Raw genomic sequence first — 17,142 nt, 5'->3', positions numbered from 1 at the left:
AGTCAGTACAAAAAACTGCTTTGACTGTTGACTGATGAGGCACGAAACAAATGTTTTGTTATCTGACCGTTGAGGTGAATAAATTACAACAAAAATACAGTCTGAAATTCAAAATTTAATAACGTAAAAGTAGGAGTATTTGAACACGTTACAACTTTAGTGATAATGAATAAAGACTTGATGGACTGATCCATGGAATTGAACTGGACATATACCTTATCGAAAGCATATATTTCTTGATGTACAGCGTCCGTTTTTGTGTCCCTAACACAGCGTAAAACCTCTTCAGATTCTCGTTCAAATCTGATTTGTCCGCTGCCTCAAAGTCGCTTCTTGGTACATTTTTTGATTCGCAGTAAGCATGCAGAATCCTCACAGAACCCTTGATGATATTCTTGATATTAGCCGAGTCTCTGTTCTCTGAGATTTAAAAGCCCCGTCATCGTTTATATCATCAAACCTAAAAGTCATGTTTACAGTCGACCGATGTTTACAAACAGACAAGTAGTGTAGTCACTGTCATATGTACGCTTGTCATTAGGCGCGTTCGATTGGGCAGCGCGTGATCGGGCAACAGTTCATGGGTAGCATTCTTCACGGTAAATCACGCAACCGGGCAAATGTTTATACAATATCCGACTGAAATCCTGCAAATTACTCTATTATACGCCCATGTACCTGCAGGTAGGGCGTAAGAATTGTACCTGCTGCCCCCATTGCATGATCGTGTGAGGCGACTAAACTTGGGATCTTATCTTTTCTCTTCTTTCTTGATAACTTTCTTCTTCCTTATGTCTCCCTTGACAATGCCTCACTTTTGGCCTTTAGTTGAGCGTTCGCCGCTGTGAGGAAGGTTTTTGGTTCTGTCCCCTAACCGAGACATACCAGAGTCTTTAAAAATGGTAGTTGCTACTCCTGCTTATCGCTCAGCATATTTGGAGTGGGACGACTGGTTGGCCCGTTGTCAGTATAATGTGACCGGGTGGGGTGTGCTGCTGGGTGTCTTCGGCAGTATGCTTCAGTGAGATAGCACTTTAAATCGGCAAAAGTTCCGGCCTATCACAAGGAGACTTAACACGAACATACCGCAGCCTCCCAAAACACACATACGCACCCACCACACACATGCATGTCGCACGCACGGGAGGCCGTCTTTAAATGACCTTAGATGTTAATAGGACGTTAAACAAAATAAACCAAACCAAACCAAACGCCCATGTATGAGTAACTAGATACGTTATAACATATTTCAATCCATTTACAGATTCTAGAGTCCACGGCACATCCTGTTTGTAGTCATTATACAGAAGCAACATGATTTCAAATTGACGTCATGTTCCCAATTAAACTAACGACTGGATTACTCAATTATTTTCCTTGTTATTGATACTAACTGTGTTACCATTTATTTATAACGTAAACGTAGTATTTATTTATTTGATTTTTGAACCTCCACGCATCCTGTATTGGAAGGCGGCTGTTACAGAAGTAACGATACCAAAAAGTACCGTAATGCAAGTCTATGATAAAAATAAACTGTATTTTAGTTTGTAATATCTTAAAGTTTAACGAAATACCTGAATATATATTTTAATTATTACGACTTCCTCTTTTAATTAGACAATCTATTATATCTACCTATCGATTAAAATAGCCTTGCCATCTATAGTTCATTCGATCGATTGGAACGAGAACCTGAATATCAGTTAAAGATTACTACTAAACGTCTGTAAGACATAGATGTTCCCGCTGATCTCTAAATTTATCCAGTTTGAGCGATGGCCCTGAATCGGTCGACGACTTTCTATATGTAATGAAGCGAACGAATGAATGAATGTAAATATCTTTTATTAATAGCGATATGCAGCGGTATCATTTTGCTTAAGTCCATGCGTGGGGGTGGGGTGTCTGTAAGATCGATTCTGATTGGCTGGTTTAATCCTGGCTGGGGGTATTACAGATGTTCCTTCAATCCTGCCTCTCTTGTTTGCCTGTCAGTCCCCATGACTCCCTATGAAATGCCCTAGTATCGGACGGTTATATTAACAATATAAAGAACCAAGACAAGCTCACAGTACTGGTTTGGTTTTATAAGTTCAACGTCCCATCAGCAGATAAGGTCATTTAAGGATGGCCTCCCGTGCGTGTGGCGAGTGCTTACAGGGACCACAGAACCAAATCAAAAATAGATTGTGGGTTTTCCCCGTTTGGGCAGTAGATTTGATATGAAGGTGAATGCATCGGGGCCTACTGATTGGATATTTAGGTGAGAGAAGTTTCCAAAGTTGTATGTGTGGGCTGGGCAATACATGTAAATGTAAAATATATAGAAAAAAGTTATTATTTTTCTAGTCTGTTTTTGTTAGGGGGAGTTAAGTGTGTATTTAGGTGAATTTTTGGTACTGAATGCAATACAAGATGGTGGCCCCCATATAAAAAAAGTTCAAATTGGTAGAATTTTTAATCATTGTATTTACAGGTTTCCGAGATGTCATTCTTCAAAATGATGGCTAGTGGACCAGTGTTGAAAACTCCATTTAAGCAGGACAGTGGTAAACATTAACATTATCGCCTATGTGAAATCATTTGGTTCTGTGGTTCTACAGGGCGACGTACTGCTAATATAGGGTAGCAATATAAAGTACGAAAACAAGCTACTCAGTACAGGGCGACGTACTGTCAATACGGTGTAATTATATAAGGTACGAAGACAAGCTACTCAGTACAGGGCGACGTACATTGTACTGTCAACACATGGTAACAATAACTAAGTACAAAGAAAAGCTCACAGTAAAGGGCGACAAATTGACAATACAGGGCAACACTATTAACGTATGAAGACATTTGGGTTGGTAATACAGGGTAACGATACAGTATAAGGTAAGAAGACAAGCTCTAAGTACAGGGAGATGTCTGACAGAGACAGGTACTAAGACAAAGGTATTAGTATGTTGACTCAGTTAAGGTATGTCACGGTCAGGTTGACGTGGCCATATAGTTATTTGAATACATCATGTATCCATAGTGACATGTACATTTTGATATAGTTGTTAGGCCTAGTTTTTTTTAGCTATCGTATTATTGGTGTAGATCATTTTATATAGATAAATTGTGTGAAAGTTTAACAAGGCGTTAATTAGGGAACCATTGATCTGTTTATATTTTATTTTATTTTAGTACATAAGTTACTAGGTCGAAGATAGTACTTTGTAACAGACCGTAGGCATGTCTCCCTTGACAATGCCTCACTTTTGGCCTTTAGTTGAGCGTTCGCCCCTGTGAGGAAGGCTTTGGATTCTGTCCCTTGGCCGAGACATACCAGAGTCTTTAAAAATGGTAGTTGCTGCTCTGCTTAGCGCTCAGCAAATTAGGAGTGGGACGACTGGTTCGCCCGTTGTCAGTATAATGTGACCGGGTGGGGTGTGCTGCTGGGTGTCTTCGGCAGTATGCTTCAGTGAGGTAGCACTTTAAATCGGCAAAAGTTCCGGCCTATCACAAGGAGACTTAACACGAACATACCGCAGCCTCCCAAAACACACATACGCACTCGCCACACGCATGCATGTCGCACGCACGGGAGGCCGTCCTTAAATGACCTTAGCTGTTAATAGGACGTTAAACAAAATAAACCAAACCAAACCAAACCAAAGCACGCAACCGTTACAATCGAAATACAAATGACCTTTGAACAAAGTTAATGGATGTCGGAGGTATATCCATATACTGATTAGAAGGATGTAGTTGCTAAGTGCTAACATTGTATCGGTGCAGGTCGGACAGACAACATTACACCTATGGCGTGGGCATAGAAATGGTGTGATACCGAGATACAAAAACGAGGAAGCAGTTTTAATATAACATTATACTCTGTTAAACTGTTTAACAATTATATTTGCAATTATTATGAAAAAACACGTTGAGGTCGCCTATCAAAATAAGCACATAAACAAGAATAAAGATATCGGTGAAATATCCTAAGGAGTCTTCTGCATGTACACCAGCCATGCGAGGTCAATAATGTGTAGTTTATGTCAGTGGTCAGTACTTCAGTAATGTACGTGACCGTCAACTTGGACAATAAACGAAACCCTACCAATGTTGTTAAATGCTACAACGGGGAATCTATATCGTAGTGGAGGAGATTCTATTGCGTTGTTACGAGAAATGTATTACTTTCGAAAGCTTAATTACCCTTTGTAAATGGGTATTGTGAACGGTTGTGACAGGACATTTGTATACACACAGATACTTTATCCCTTACATTAACCAAAATTTCATTGTTTCTAGTAGGTTGTATGAGCGGAAGGGAATAGGAGCAGGTCATCATTAACCTAAGCTATGATTAAAGGAAGGACAAGCGTATTACGGAAGGTAAAATAATAGGCTTTCTAGACAAAGATAATCATTTATTTGAAATCAAATCTACAGTGGCTTACTCAAACCCTATAGTATGGTTAGATAATCTTAAAGTGCTACCTTAAAATGTGAGTGGGCTGTAAATGATGCAATTATACCCTAGATAGTTGGTAGAGAAGTAAACTCACATATCATGATAGATGGCAGAATTTGAAGATACACGTGACAGATTTTAAAACGTTACAATATTTTAAACTCGTTTAAAGGACCAACGTTTATCCACGAATGTTGACTACGTAGTGCCAATGTTGGCAGTCTGTATTCGCCCAATGCAATTTTGTTCATCGGCTCTGCGTCGGCCCAACATTGTACGTCACAAAGCCAATGTTGGCCCTTCGGTGATTTAAAGTGTGTATTCAAACTGTTGGTTTTGCCATCGTAGGCCCATCTTCGCTAGCCAAGGCTGCTGATTACGTTTCACTCCACGATCCCTTGGCAGATATAGTAGACAGATTTGGTCCTCTAACGGAGATTCAAAATTACCGCTCTACGCTTGAAGTTTCCAACCAATAAAAACGAGCGTTATAGAAGTACTTATTGGTGATGCTTACAAACAAACATGGATGCAATAAAGAAAACCCGACAAAGAAATCGCAGAGCGTTTCAATATTGATTCTTTAAGGGAAATCAATTCAAAGGTCTAATAGCTATATGTACTGGAAAAGATGTATTTGTAGGTACCAAAACAGGAAGTGGTTAATCTATGATTTACGAATGTAAAATAAGTGCCTGCTATTTTTCAAACGCCATCGTCGTAATTATTGCACCACTTGTCAGTATCATGAAAGAACAAACTGATCGACTGCGTAACCTCGGGTTCAAGGCAACATCAAATGGAAAAGATTTTGCCGAGGAAGAAGACATTATCAATAGAAAATTTGATTTTGCTTTCGAGAGTTCATAGGCTTTAGTAGGCGAATAAAAGTGGAGGAACTTGTTGCCATCCTACGGAGACAGAATGAAAGTGCTCGTCGTAGATGAGGCGCACACAGTTATCCCTGCATATATGTGTGTTTGTTTTATAACAGTCCATAGATGATACATGCTACCTGCTGTATCTCTCTATAGACTTATGAGTATAATGTGACCGGGTGGGGTGTGCTGCTGGGTGTCTTCGGCAGTATGCTTCAGTGAAGTAGCACTATAAATCGGCAAAAATTCCGGCCTATCACAAGGAGACTTAACACTAACATACCGCAGCCTCCAAAAACACATACGCACTCGCCACACGCATGCATGTCGCACGCACGGGAGGCCGTCCTTAAATGACCTTAGCTGTTAATAGGACGTTAAACAAAATAAACCAAACCAAAGCCATCAGGGAGTATTTTTCCCACATAGGTGAGCTACGTGCTGTTCGACCTGTTCCTGCTGCCCCCATTGCATGATCGTAAGAGGCGACTAAATTTGGGATCTTTTCTTTTCTCTTCTTTCTTAACAACTTTCTTCTTCCTAACGTCTCCCTTGACACTGCCTCACTTTTGGCTTTTAGTTGAGCGTTCGCCCCTGTGAGGAAGGCTTTGGGTTCTGTTCCCTGGCCGAGACATACCAGAGTCTTTAAAATAGTAGTTGCTGCTCCTGCTAAGCGCTCAGCATACAAGGAGTGGGACGACTCGTTCGCCCGTTGTCAGTATAATGTGACCGGGTGGGGTGTGCTGCTGGGTGTCTTCGGCAGTATGCTTCAGTGAGGTAGCACTATAAATCGGCAAAAGTTCCGGCCTATCACAAGGAGACTTAACACGAACATACCGCAGCCTCCCAAAACACACATACGCACTCACCACACGCATGCATGTCGCACGCACGGGAGGCCGTCCTTAAGGGGCATCTAAACAGCAAATCCAGTCAAAACATTGATATTTTACAGGCCTATAAATCCCTATTATGGTGCAATGTCACAGAAATAACATGATGAACTTTTAGTATGTATCATGGCAAACCCTGGGTCTCGCTGTTGACATGTAATTTGTTAAGCTGTTTGTAAATTTCAACAAAACGTAAGAAAAATGCATGTTTCAGGGGGACATAATTAACTCATTTGTATCCCATATATTACACAAACTTGCCATGTCGTTTTGCTCACAAGTGTCTAAAGCACAAAATATGAGCATTGGCTTGACCAGCTTTGACGTTATTATATGTATAAACGCTGTTTTTATTTTGACCTTGAATTGCAAATGGCGGTCGTGAACGATATCACACAAATATGGCATATAAGGAGGTATTTAAAACATCAAAAATGCTCTTATTAGACAATATAAAGTATTCTTGAAGTGGCAAGAAGACTGCTTTTATGAAAAAATGTTCAACCGTTGAGTTTGGGGTAAAATATGCCTATTTCTGAAAAAGGCTGCAAATTCACCATTTTAACAAATTGACATTCAAATGTTCATGTTACTATGATGAGATGTCTTAAAAGTACGATATAGGAGTTTTGTTATTAACTGAAATGCCTCCTTTAAGCCATATTTGTGTAATATTATTCTCAGCCGCCATTTGCATTTCAAGGTCAAAACAAAATAAGTGTTTATACGTACATACAGTAAAATCCGGTCAAACAAATGCTCCTACCCTGTGCTATAGACACTTGTGAACATAACAGCATGGCTATTTTTCAGGTTTGATCATTTGCGTGACTTAGAATTATTCCATGCCAAATCTTACCACAAACTTACTCTACAGAAGAAACTGGTAGCATCTATAGCATATTATTGGTGATTGTAAGAAGCTACATGTCCAAACAAACATTTTGGTATATTACATGATATTTTTTGTGCAAATCTTAAGGTATTTATTCGTGTTTGAAATTCAACACTATTCTGCTATATAGATGACCCTTAAATGACCTTAGATGTTAATAGGACGTTAAACAAAATAAACCAAACCAAACCAAACCAAATCGACCTGTTCCAATAAACGTCAGCTCCATTCCAACGCAGAAAATTCAGAATATATTAGTCATGTTTCCAAAATATATGCATTTTGTAGGAACAAATTTGGTAAAAATGATCTTTTTGACATGTTTCATAGCAAAACAGTTGAAAGCAAGAAAAATTATGTTGCCGCCCAGCCCGTTAGGCTAGAGAAAACAACCTTTTGTGGATCGTTTGTCCCAAGTTGTTAAACAGATCAGAACAGACAAAGACAGATATAAAATAAGAGCATTTATTAACAAGCACAATCATCAAATATACCATGTATAGTCACACCTACTGCCTCGTTTAATAGGCTTACCCCTAGAAATTTACAATACCTAATAATGCACAGTCATAGTGAAGGTGCAAGGCAAGTCCTCAGAAGGTGCACTGTGAAGGTGCTACCAGACCGTGGAGGTGCTATGTCGCACGCACGGAAGACCGTCCTTAAATGACCTTGGCTGTTAATAGGACGTTAAACAAAATAAACCAAACCAAACCAACGCTGAATGTGCTACCAAGCACAGAATGGTGCTACAGTGTCGACTAAGATGCATTATTGGCCTTAAAAATATTCATATACCATAAGGTTTACATAATAGATACATAAATAATAGTAATTTGATTGACTAAGTAGTCATCATTACTTCATACACGCGACCGTACACATCTTCTTGAATGTGCAACCAAGTCTGAAGGTGCTACTAAGCACAACTATATATATTCAGCACTGGAATCATACAGTAAATTGTCTCCCCAACAGTATTACGTTCTACTGGGTATTTACCTCTGCTGCCATAGTATAATATCTCGCTATACACAAAATCTGGTTCAGCTACAGGAACAGCTAGGGCTACCGTTCACGACAGAATGCCACTCTGTGCTGGCTGTCGCCGCTATTTATGCAGTGTCTGTCCTGCAGGTAGGGCGTAAGAATTGAACCTGCAGGTAGGGTGTCCTGCTGGGTGTCTTCGACAGTATGCTTCAGTGAGGTAGTACTATAAATCGGGAGGCCGTCCTTAAATTACCTTAGCTGTTAATAGGACGTTAAGCAAAATAAACCAAACCAAACCATTATGCACTGTGTGACGTCACACATCTGTAGACGTCACCCATTCAAATTTCCGCGCTCGTTGACTCTCAGTATTGTCAGCCAACAAGCGGCGTTATTACATCAGTTAGGCAAATGCTGTTAAATCCCGACGATGTTTACGAAGAACAACTCGCCTTGCTTACGATGCCTGCCCTGCAGGTAGGGCGTAAGAATTGTACCTGCTGCCCCCATTGCATGATCGTAAGAGGCGACTAAATTTGGGATCTTATCTTTTCTGACCTTAGCTGTTAATAGGGTCCGTAAGTCTCGTCACGTGACCTACGAGAATCTGTGTGAATACGCTACTTCCGGGTACATTCCAGCGGGTTGATTCGGTTGATGGCAGTCCGAGTTAGGCCGTCATGGCACTATCTATTTTGTACTGGTCCAAGTATGTTGACGGGCAGACGAAGTTAACAAGGAAAAGCGAGGCAGCGGTTGAGAGTGGACGGGTTTTGCGATTCGTCATGGACGAAATGCTAGTTATTAGTGCAAATGTCCAAGCCTCTATGAGGGACACGTCGTACAAAGTGCAGGTAATTATAACCGGATGACATTTCGTTTGCATTTTCTTCGACTTCACGTCAGGTTGGGATAGAGCACAGGGACTTGACACGAATTTCAAGCAACGGTCTCTCTATATATGGGCCATTCCAGATTTTTTCAGAAATTTGTGTCCCTTGGTATAATACATGTATAAAAAGAAAAGAAATCATGATATTGTTCTTTTTTAATATGTTGCGTACATATTAGATAGTAGGTTAAACTATTAGTATACTTCCTTGGTTGAAGATTATTCAGAAAATTAAAATACTCTTTTAGTCATCTCATAATATCCTCAAAACATACGTGTCCCTTGGCCGACTTTCCTAATTAAACCACATATTTATCAAAATAATAAGTGTTTTAAATCTTCTTTCTTAGTCACTTTGATATCTTCAATATACATGCTGTATATTACAAACATTAGTAGACATTCATATTGTCACATATTGTATGTAATGACAAGAATATAACTGTCCCCAAAAAAACTTGTCACTACCGTAATACCATCGAAACGTGTTAAAAACACAAGAGTTATTTCCCTTGGGATGTAGTTATTCACTGGTCTATAAAGTTCAACGCGGCGCTCTTTTCAAAAGGACATGGCGAGCATGCTGCTATGGCGGTGAAAGAAGAAACATTGATTCGTATGTACTAGCCCTATGACGTACATGTTCTCAATGTCATTACCGTGCATTCTTTATTTAAGCTATATTTACTATCAACGTTTCAAACTTGATCTGATAACATGCCCATGTAGGACAGTTTCAAATGTGCCCTTGAATGATTTGCGTTATGGCTGCCTGAGGGGCCATTCACGGGGGTTTTCTATAAATATATCATCACCGTAATGGTCATTACCGTAATGAACATCAGCATTACGGTAGTGAAATCGACATTACGGTAAGGACATTAGCATAGCGGTAAATGTAGTTATCCACTTAAAACAATTAATTGACGATATGTATCACATCGTTACACACATATTTATATCGATATTATCGTACCGTGGACTTGGTTTCGATACATACATGTAGGCTTTTTCAATATATGGACTTTACTTAGATATCATTACGGTAATGACACCGCCATTACGGTGATGACATTAGCATTACGGTACATATATGTATTATGTAAAATAATGTCATTAGTCATTACCGTAACAATCATGTCATAACCGTAACATAATATCACTACCGTACATTGATTTAAAACGTTTCTCCTACTTTCACATCTTAAGGAAATGCAAAGTAAAGATATGCAAAATATTGTATTACTATAAACCGTCATATTCTTGCAAACACAAATTGAATATGAAAGAAGGACTTTGTGACAACGAGATCACAAAATGTCAGAAACAGCACTGGTGAAAAAAATCTCCACTTGATGACCATTATTTCTTCTTTAGTGCTCTTTTATGATTTTTATGTTCATTTGCTTTTCTTCTCCGCATTGTTCTCTATCAAATTCTAACAAAAACTTCTTGCATGTAAACATCCCCTATAGATAAACCAAGAATTAAGTAGTATTACGGTAATGACCCAACAGCACAGGTCCCCATCAGATAAACACATTTTATAAAAAACTGCATCGTGTCGAATCACTGCTCGCATCTGAAACTAACAGGACGAAGAATGAGGATGGAAATAGACCAGTGCTTTAAAGGATTCCTGTCAAAATACGGCCATTTCAACTGTGTCCGAAATTTCCACTTTTTTCTGGAATGACCCATATATGGGTACTCCAACAATGGTAGAGGTTTAACACGACGAGAAACTTTTGACATTGCGTCGTGTAACATATTCACTAATGCAATTAGGTGAAATAAGACCTCATATAGGTATAGGATTATATAGCAGTAGCACAGGGACTTGGTACAGACAGTCTCCAGTTAGGATATTCGAACTAACAGAGTACAGACGATTGGTTGGAAATCCGTGCCAAGTCTCTGTGGGGTAGAGGGTAAGAGGAAAATCAGACTAGTATAATATAGCAAAGGCAGACTACAGTAGCTAGTACGGTTAAACCTCGGGTTGTATATTTAATTTTCACCCAAGGTGTATGCATTAAATTTGACCCCACCTTCCAAATATACTAGCATTACCAAATCAGCTACTTGATTATACATACATTGTATCTAGTATTGACCCAATCAACTACATAACCAGTAACCATTATTTGTAATAATAATTTTTACCACATGTTGTCTGTTGTTATTTATTGGCATGTTGTTTAATTGTCAATTTCATTTTTCTGACTAGATGCAAGAATGGTACCTGCTGCCCTCATTGCATGATCGTAAGAGGCGACTAAATTTGGGATCTTATCTTTTCTCTTCTTTCTGGGCAACTTTCTTCTTCCTAATGTCTCCCTTGACAATGCCTCACTTTTAGCCTTAAGTTGAGCGTTCGCCCCTGTGAGGAAGGCTTTGGGTTCTGTCCCCTAGCCGAGACATACCAGAGTGTTTAAAAATGGTAGTTGCTGCTCCTGCTTGGCGCTCAGCATATTTGGAGTGGGACGACTGGTTTGCCCGTTGTCAGTATAATGTGACCGGGTGGGGTGTGCTGCTGGGTGTCTTCGGCGGTATGCTTCAGTGAGGTAGCACTATAAATCGGCAAAAGTTCCGGCCTATCACAAGAAGACTTAACACGAACATACCGCAGCCTCCCAAAACACACATACGCACTCACCACACGCATACATGTCGCACGCACGGGAGGCCGTCTTTAAATGACCTAAGCTGTTAATAGGACGTTAAACAAAATAAACCAAACCAAACCAAACTGACTAGATGCAAACATAATGATCGATGCGAAACTTTCCTTTTACAAATTACAATATGGTTTATTAAAAGTAGTAATTTAAACCATTTAACGTAAACAGTGATATTATTTTGTGCAGATATTTCTCGAAGATAATGGTGTGGTGAAGTCATCAACCTGTGAGAGCCAATGGGACAGTACAAATGTCATCATGTAGCAGCAGCTTTATTATTTGGGTAAATACTGTAATATGCATAAATAGATTATTAATCACATTGCTGTCAGTACTAGTATCATATGTCATAACTTGGTTTTATCAGCCAGTCTAAAAGTGTTTCCTGTGTGTGTGTGTTTATCTCTTTTTTCCCCATGGGGTTTGATGTTTATGAATGCATATCAACCATGCAAAATGATATATTCTTAGTTATTAAAATTTCTAAATTTAATATTTATATTTTTAGCAGGAAAAATTAAGGTAACAGCGAATAGGTAAACTAAAAAGCCTGCTTATTTTAAGCCCTGTATCAGTCTAGATAGTGTTATCAGTTTAGTTGTATTTAATAATAAGCATATAAAATTATACCCCATGACCCAGTTTGAACAAAAATCTAATGAATCATTGCCAGTACAATTGAAGAATGTATACTAGACTAGATATGTCTAATAATATTTTAGACAGAAAAATTCACACACAAACACACTTTCTGTAATATATTACATGTATTGTTATTTTATTTCAGATACAAGCGAGCAAGCAAGACTGATGTTAAATGTAGTTGGCTGAAGCATCCAAATTCTGCACCACCAAAAGTTACTGTAACAATGTCAGAATTATATCCCCCAAAACAAAATGGATACAGGTATGTAAATATGTAAAAAAAAAAGTTTTGCGATACACAAAATAATAAGGCGTCTTGAAAATCATAACAGCTTACTATCTTTTTTACTGTCACAATAGCTATATTTTGATTGCAGAGTTGATCCATATTATTGTCATTGTCATATTGATACATGTATATATACCATTGTTAGAGCACTTAGGAGGGATGTAACAGATGATGACAGGTCTTTTCTATACAAGCAGCTAGGACAGTTGGGACGCTTTACAGGTTGCCAAATTGTTCCAGTTGGCTTGCAATTGTTACATAGTTAATTACTTTTCAAGTGTTGTTCAAGGAAGTTGAAAATATTTCTGTTTCCTGATTCATTCACATGATACCAAAGACCTTTCAAAACAGAAAGAATTAAAAGATTTATAAATACTTAAAAAAATAAATAGTGTCTAAATATTGACATTTTGAAGAAAACAGGAATATTTTAGTTGATAGTGTTGGTTTGTTACTCTTTATTATGTACATGAATGCAATTGTATATATATTGGGACTTTTATTAATTTACCAATACACACATTTTCTTGCATGCTTTTTCATTTTATTTTAATTTAAAGAATTATGATTTGTTATCTTCTGTATGTTACTCATGTGAGCTTCTTTGCTAAATGTAATTAGTAGATCTCTAGCAAAACTTAGAACACTTAGTCTAATACAATAACTGGAAAAAAAATCTGATTATCGTAGAGAACCTGTTTTTGAAAGTCTTACTAATTATGTTAATTAGTTGTTAGGGTGTCTGATGCATGCATCAACCATGAGTTCCCATAATTATTATTAGAGTACGGTAGTTAATTATATATAATAATGTGCAGTATACTTCAGCATGTTAAAGGATTATCTACCTTTACATTGTAATTTGGTCTCCTGTGCCATCGCTTTAAGCAAATATTTGTTTCTTTATTTAGCATTACATGGATCCTCTCAAAGGAGCCAACAGCCCAGGGAATCCCTGCACCTCTCATTGAGGACCTATTAACAAGTCCAGAGTATTTGGCTTCACAGGATAGAACCACATGGCTTCGCCGTCAGCTATTAACTGCGCCAGAAAAGATTATTGAAATCGCATTTGCCACTACAGGGCAGAGAGAATTCTATCTGGGCAGCTGTGAGAAAGTTGAGGTTGACAGCGTCCAACTTTGGACAGATAATAAGCGCTGCAAAACGCAATAGGTAAAATGCTGAATCATTTTCCTCTCATCATCATGGAGATTATTTAGGGCATTATAACATCTATCATGTACTGTATTTAATAAAAGGGGGACAGCAGCTAAATTGTGTAATTTGTGTACCAAATAAAGTCAACCCAAATCCCATGCGTCAAAACTGAGTAAATATATATATAATCAGTACAAAATACATGTACAGAGATATTGCTTTGTCAACAGTTTGTATTTGTTTTCACTTTTTACTTGTATAGATTGACTTCTTCGTTGAAGAAACGGCTGATTAGTGCTTACAATTTGGAAGAAAGGGCCCCTATCCAGTGGGGGATAACGAACGAGAAAAATGGGATTAGTGCATACTGCAAAGCAGGGGGAGTTACTGTGATAGAGACAGGCAGGCAAGTTTATGGTCTCGCGCACACACACACACACAACCTCCAGGGCAGTGTAGGACCAAATTATAATATTTCAATGTCATTTATAAACAGGACTCAACATTAAGACTAAATTCATCCTGACACTTTGTTTTACATTTGCATGTTTTTCATCTGTATGATATGAACAGGATTTCAGTCCATCATTCACACATTTGTATGGAATTTGGTTTTATCTCATGACAACAGTGTGGTTTGCACTGGACTTAATTAATTCTTCTTCTGCTGATAATTATTGAACAATATACATACATGTGCACCTCACTGCACTAAGGTTGATCGGAGATATAAATAACCATTAAGTACTTATTTATATTTATTTAAGTCTCTGGGTTGATACAGTGAAAGTTTATCTATGCACATCTGACATTTGATAAACAAATAAAATGTCAAATTCATAAATGAATGAACTTTGAAATATAATTGCTCATAAATACACATGTAATTGCTAAACTTGCTGATTTTTATGTTATAGGTATATGGCTTCATGAATCAGGTATACTGGGAGCTTCCCCTGATGGTTTTGTGCAGGGCACATTTTCAAATGGTGTAAATGTGCACTTTACAATTTGGAAGAAAGGGCCCCTATCCAGTGGGGGATAACGAACGAGAAAAATGGGATTAGTGCATACTGCAAAGCAGGGGGAGTTACTGTGATAGAGACAGGCAAGTTTATGGTCTCGCACACACACACACAACCTCCAGGGCAGTGTAGGACCAAATTATAATATTTCAATGTCATTTATAGACAGGACTCAACATTAAGACTAAATTCATCCTGACACTTTGTTTTACATTTGCATGTTTTTCATCTGTATGATATGAACAGGATTTCAGTCCATCATTCACACATTTGTATGGAATTTGGTTTTATCTCATGACAACAGTGTGGTTTGCACTGGACTTAATGAATTCTTCTTCTGCTGATAATTATTGAACAATATACATACATGTGCACCTCACTGCACTAAGATTGATCGGATATATAAATAACCATTAAGTACTTATTTATATTTATTTAAGTCTCTGGGTTGATACAGTGAAAGTTTATCTATGCACATCTGACATTTGATAAACAAATAAAATGTCAAATTCATAAATGAATGAACTTTGAAATATAATTGCTCATAAATACACATGTAATTGCTAAACTTGCTGATTTTTATGTTACAGGTATATGGCTTCATGAATCAGGCATACTGGGAGCTTCCCCTGATGATTTTGTGCAGGGCACATTTTCAAATGGTGTAAATGTGCACTTGCAACATAGAGGTCAGCCAGCATTGTCACCGGATATATTGGAGGTGAAATGCCCTTTCTCTGCCAAGGAAATGACAGTTGCGGAAGCGTGTTCATCTAAAAAAGATTTTTTCCTAGGTAATTTTGATTATAATAAGTAGGCAGTTCCCATACACCAATTGAAGAAACATAAGTTCTTACATGCGGTCATCTTTAGACAGGCTTTACTTTATTCACTCTCCTAATTGTTGATGTCAAAAACTGTGATATGACATGTTTCATTACTTTTAGTCAGGATTAAAGTTCATAGTTTTAATTAGAAATATTTTGCAGACAATTCATTTGGTAAGTACAAAAAAATATTTCAAAGTTTGGTTTGGTTTGGTTTATTTTGTTTAACGTCCTATTAACAGCTAAGATCATTTAAGGACGGCCTCCCGTGCGTGCGACATGCATGCGTGTGGGGAGTGCGTATGTGTGTTTTGGGAGGCTGCGGTATGTTCGTGTTAAGTCTCCTTGTGATAGGCCGGAACTTTTGCCGATTTATAGTGCTACCTCACCGAGGCATATTGCCGAAGACACCCAGCAGCAAACCCCACCCGGTCACATTATACTGACAACGGGCGAACCAGTCGTCCCACTCCTAATATGCTGAGCGCTAAGCAGGAGCAGCAACTACCATTTTTAAAGACTCTGGTATGTCTCGGCTAGGGGACAGAACCCAAAACCTTCCTCACAGCGGCGAACGCTCAACTAAAGGCCAAAAGTGAGGCATTGTCAAGGGAGACACTAGGAAGAAGAAAGCCGCTAAGAAAGAAGAGAAAAGATAAGATCCCAAGTTTAGTCGCCTCTTACGATCATGCAATGGGGGCAGCAGGTACAATTCTTACGCCCTACCTGCAGAGCAGATATTTCAAAGGGATATATTTTTGTGAATATGACTGGTCCATGACAAAAGCAAAATTGAATCAAATTTGCTCTGAAGCCAATATCTGTGATTTACTAGTATATAGTATATAGGAAATTTTAAGACATTTACCTAAACAGAAACATGTAATGAAAGCTTCTGTTGTTTCAGATCTTTCGAGTGATGGACACATGACCTTAAAGGAGAACCACGATTACTGGCACCAGATTCAGGGGCAGCTTTTCTTAACTGGAACTCAGTGTTGTGACCTGGCAGTGTGGACAACAAAAGATTTGCAAATAGTTAGAATAGTCAAAGAAAACTTGTGGGCATCTAACATTTCATTAATGATGGAATTTTATTTAACAAAATTTATTACATCATTTGAATAAATCAAAAAAAAGAAAAAGTTCAAATACATGTATCATTTTCGTTTTTCTTGCTTCAAAGTATATATCGTACCTTCGGTATCAGCATTTGATGTATTTGTAAACTGTATTCATCATTTACTTTCGGAACTAGAAAGTGAAAAAAGGAGTGGCTAAACTGTTATTCAATCTTAGGACCTTTCTGTTACTGATATCATTTGCATTTAATGAAACCAAATTGTTTAATATTCACACTAATGTACCAATACAATGCATAAAGGAAAATAAAGGGATCATCACACATGATGAGAATAGATTTGTCAGTTTTCTTGTGGATGCTCAGTGGTTTTCTGCAGCCACTTTACATCTTGATGCAAGTGAATAATTCTCGAGATTTAAATATTCAAAA

General features: G+C 38.1%; 1 pseudogene; it reads left to right on the top strand.

Annotated features, from left to right (window-relative positions):
• Nucleotides 1-8,763: 8,763 nt before the first annotated feature.
• On the top strand, nucleotides 8,764-14,878 carry LOC117316158 (annotated as a pseudogene).
• The last annotated feature ends 2,264 nt before the right edge of the window (nucleotides 14,879-17,142 follow it).

This window comes from Pecten maximus, chromosome 18, assembly GCF_902652985.1.
Source record: "Pecten maximus chromosome 18, xPecMax1.1, whole genome shotgun sequence".
Lineage (NCBI taxonomy): Eukaryota > Metazoa > Mollusca > Bivalvia > Pectinida > Pectinidae > Pecten > Pecten maximus.
This window is presented reverse-complemented; position numbering and strand designations above follow the sequence as displayed.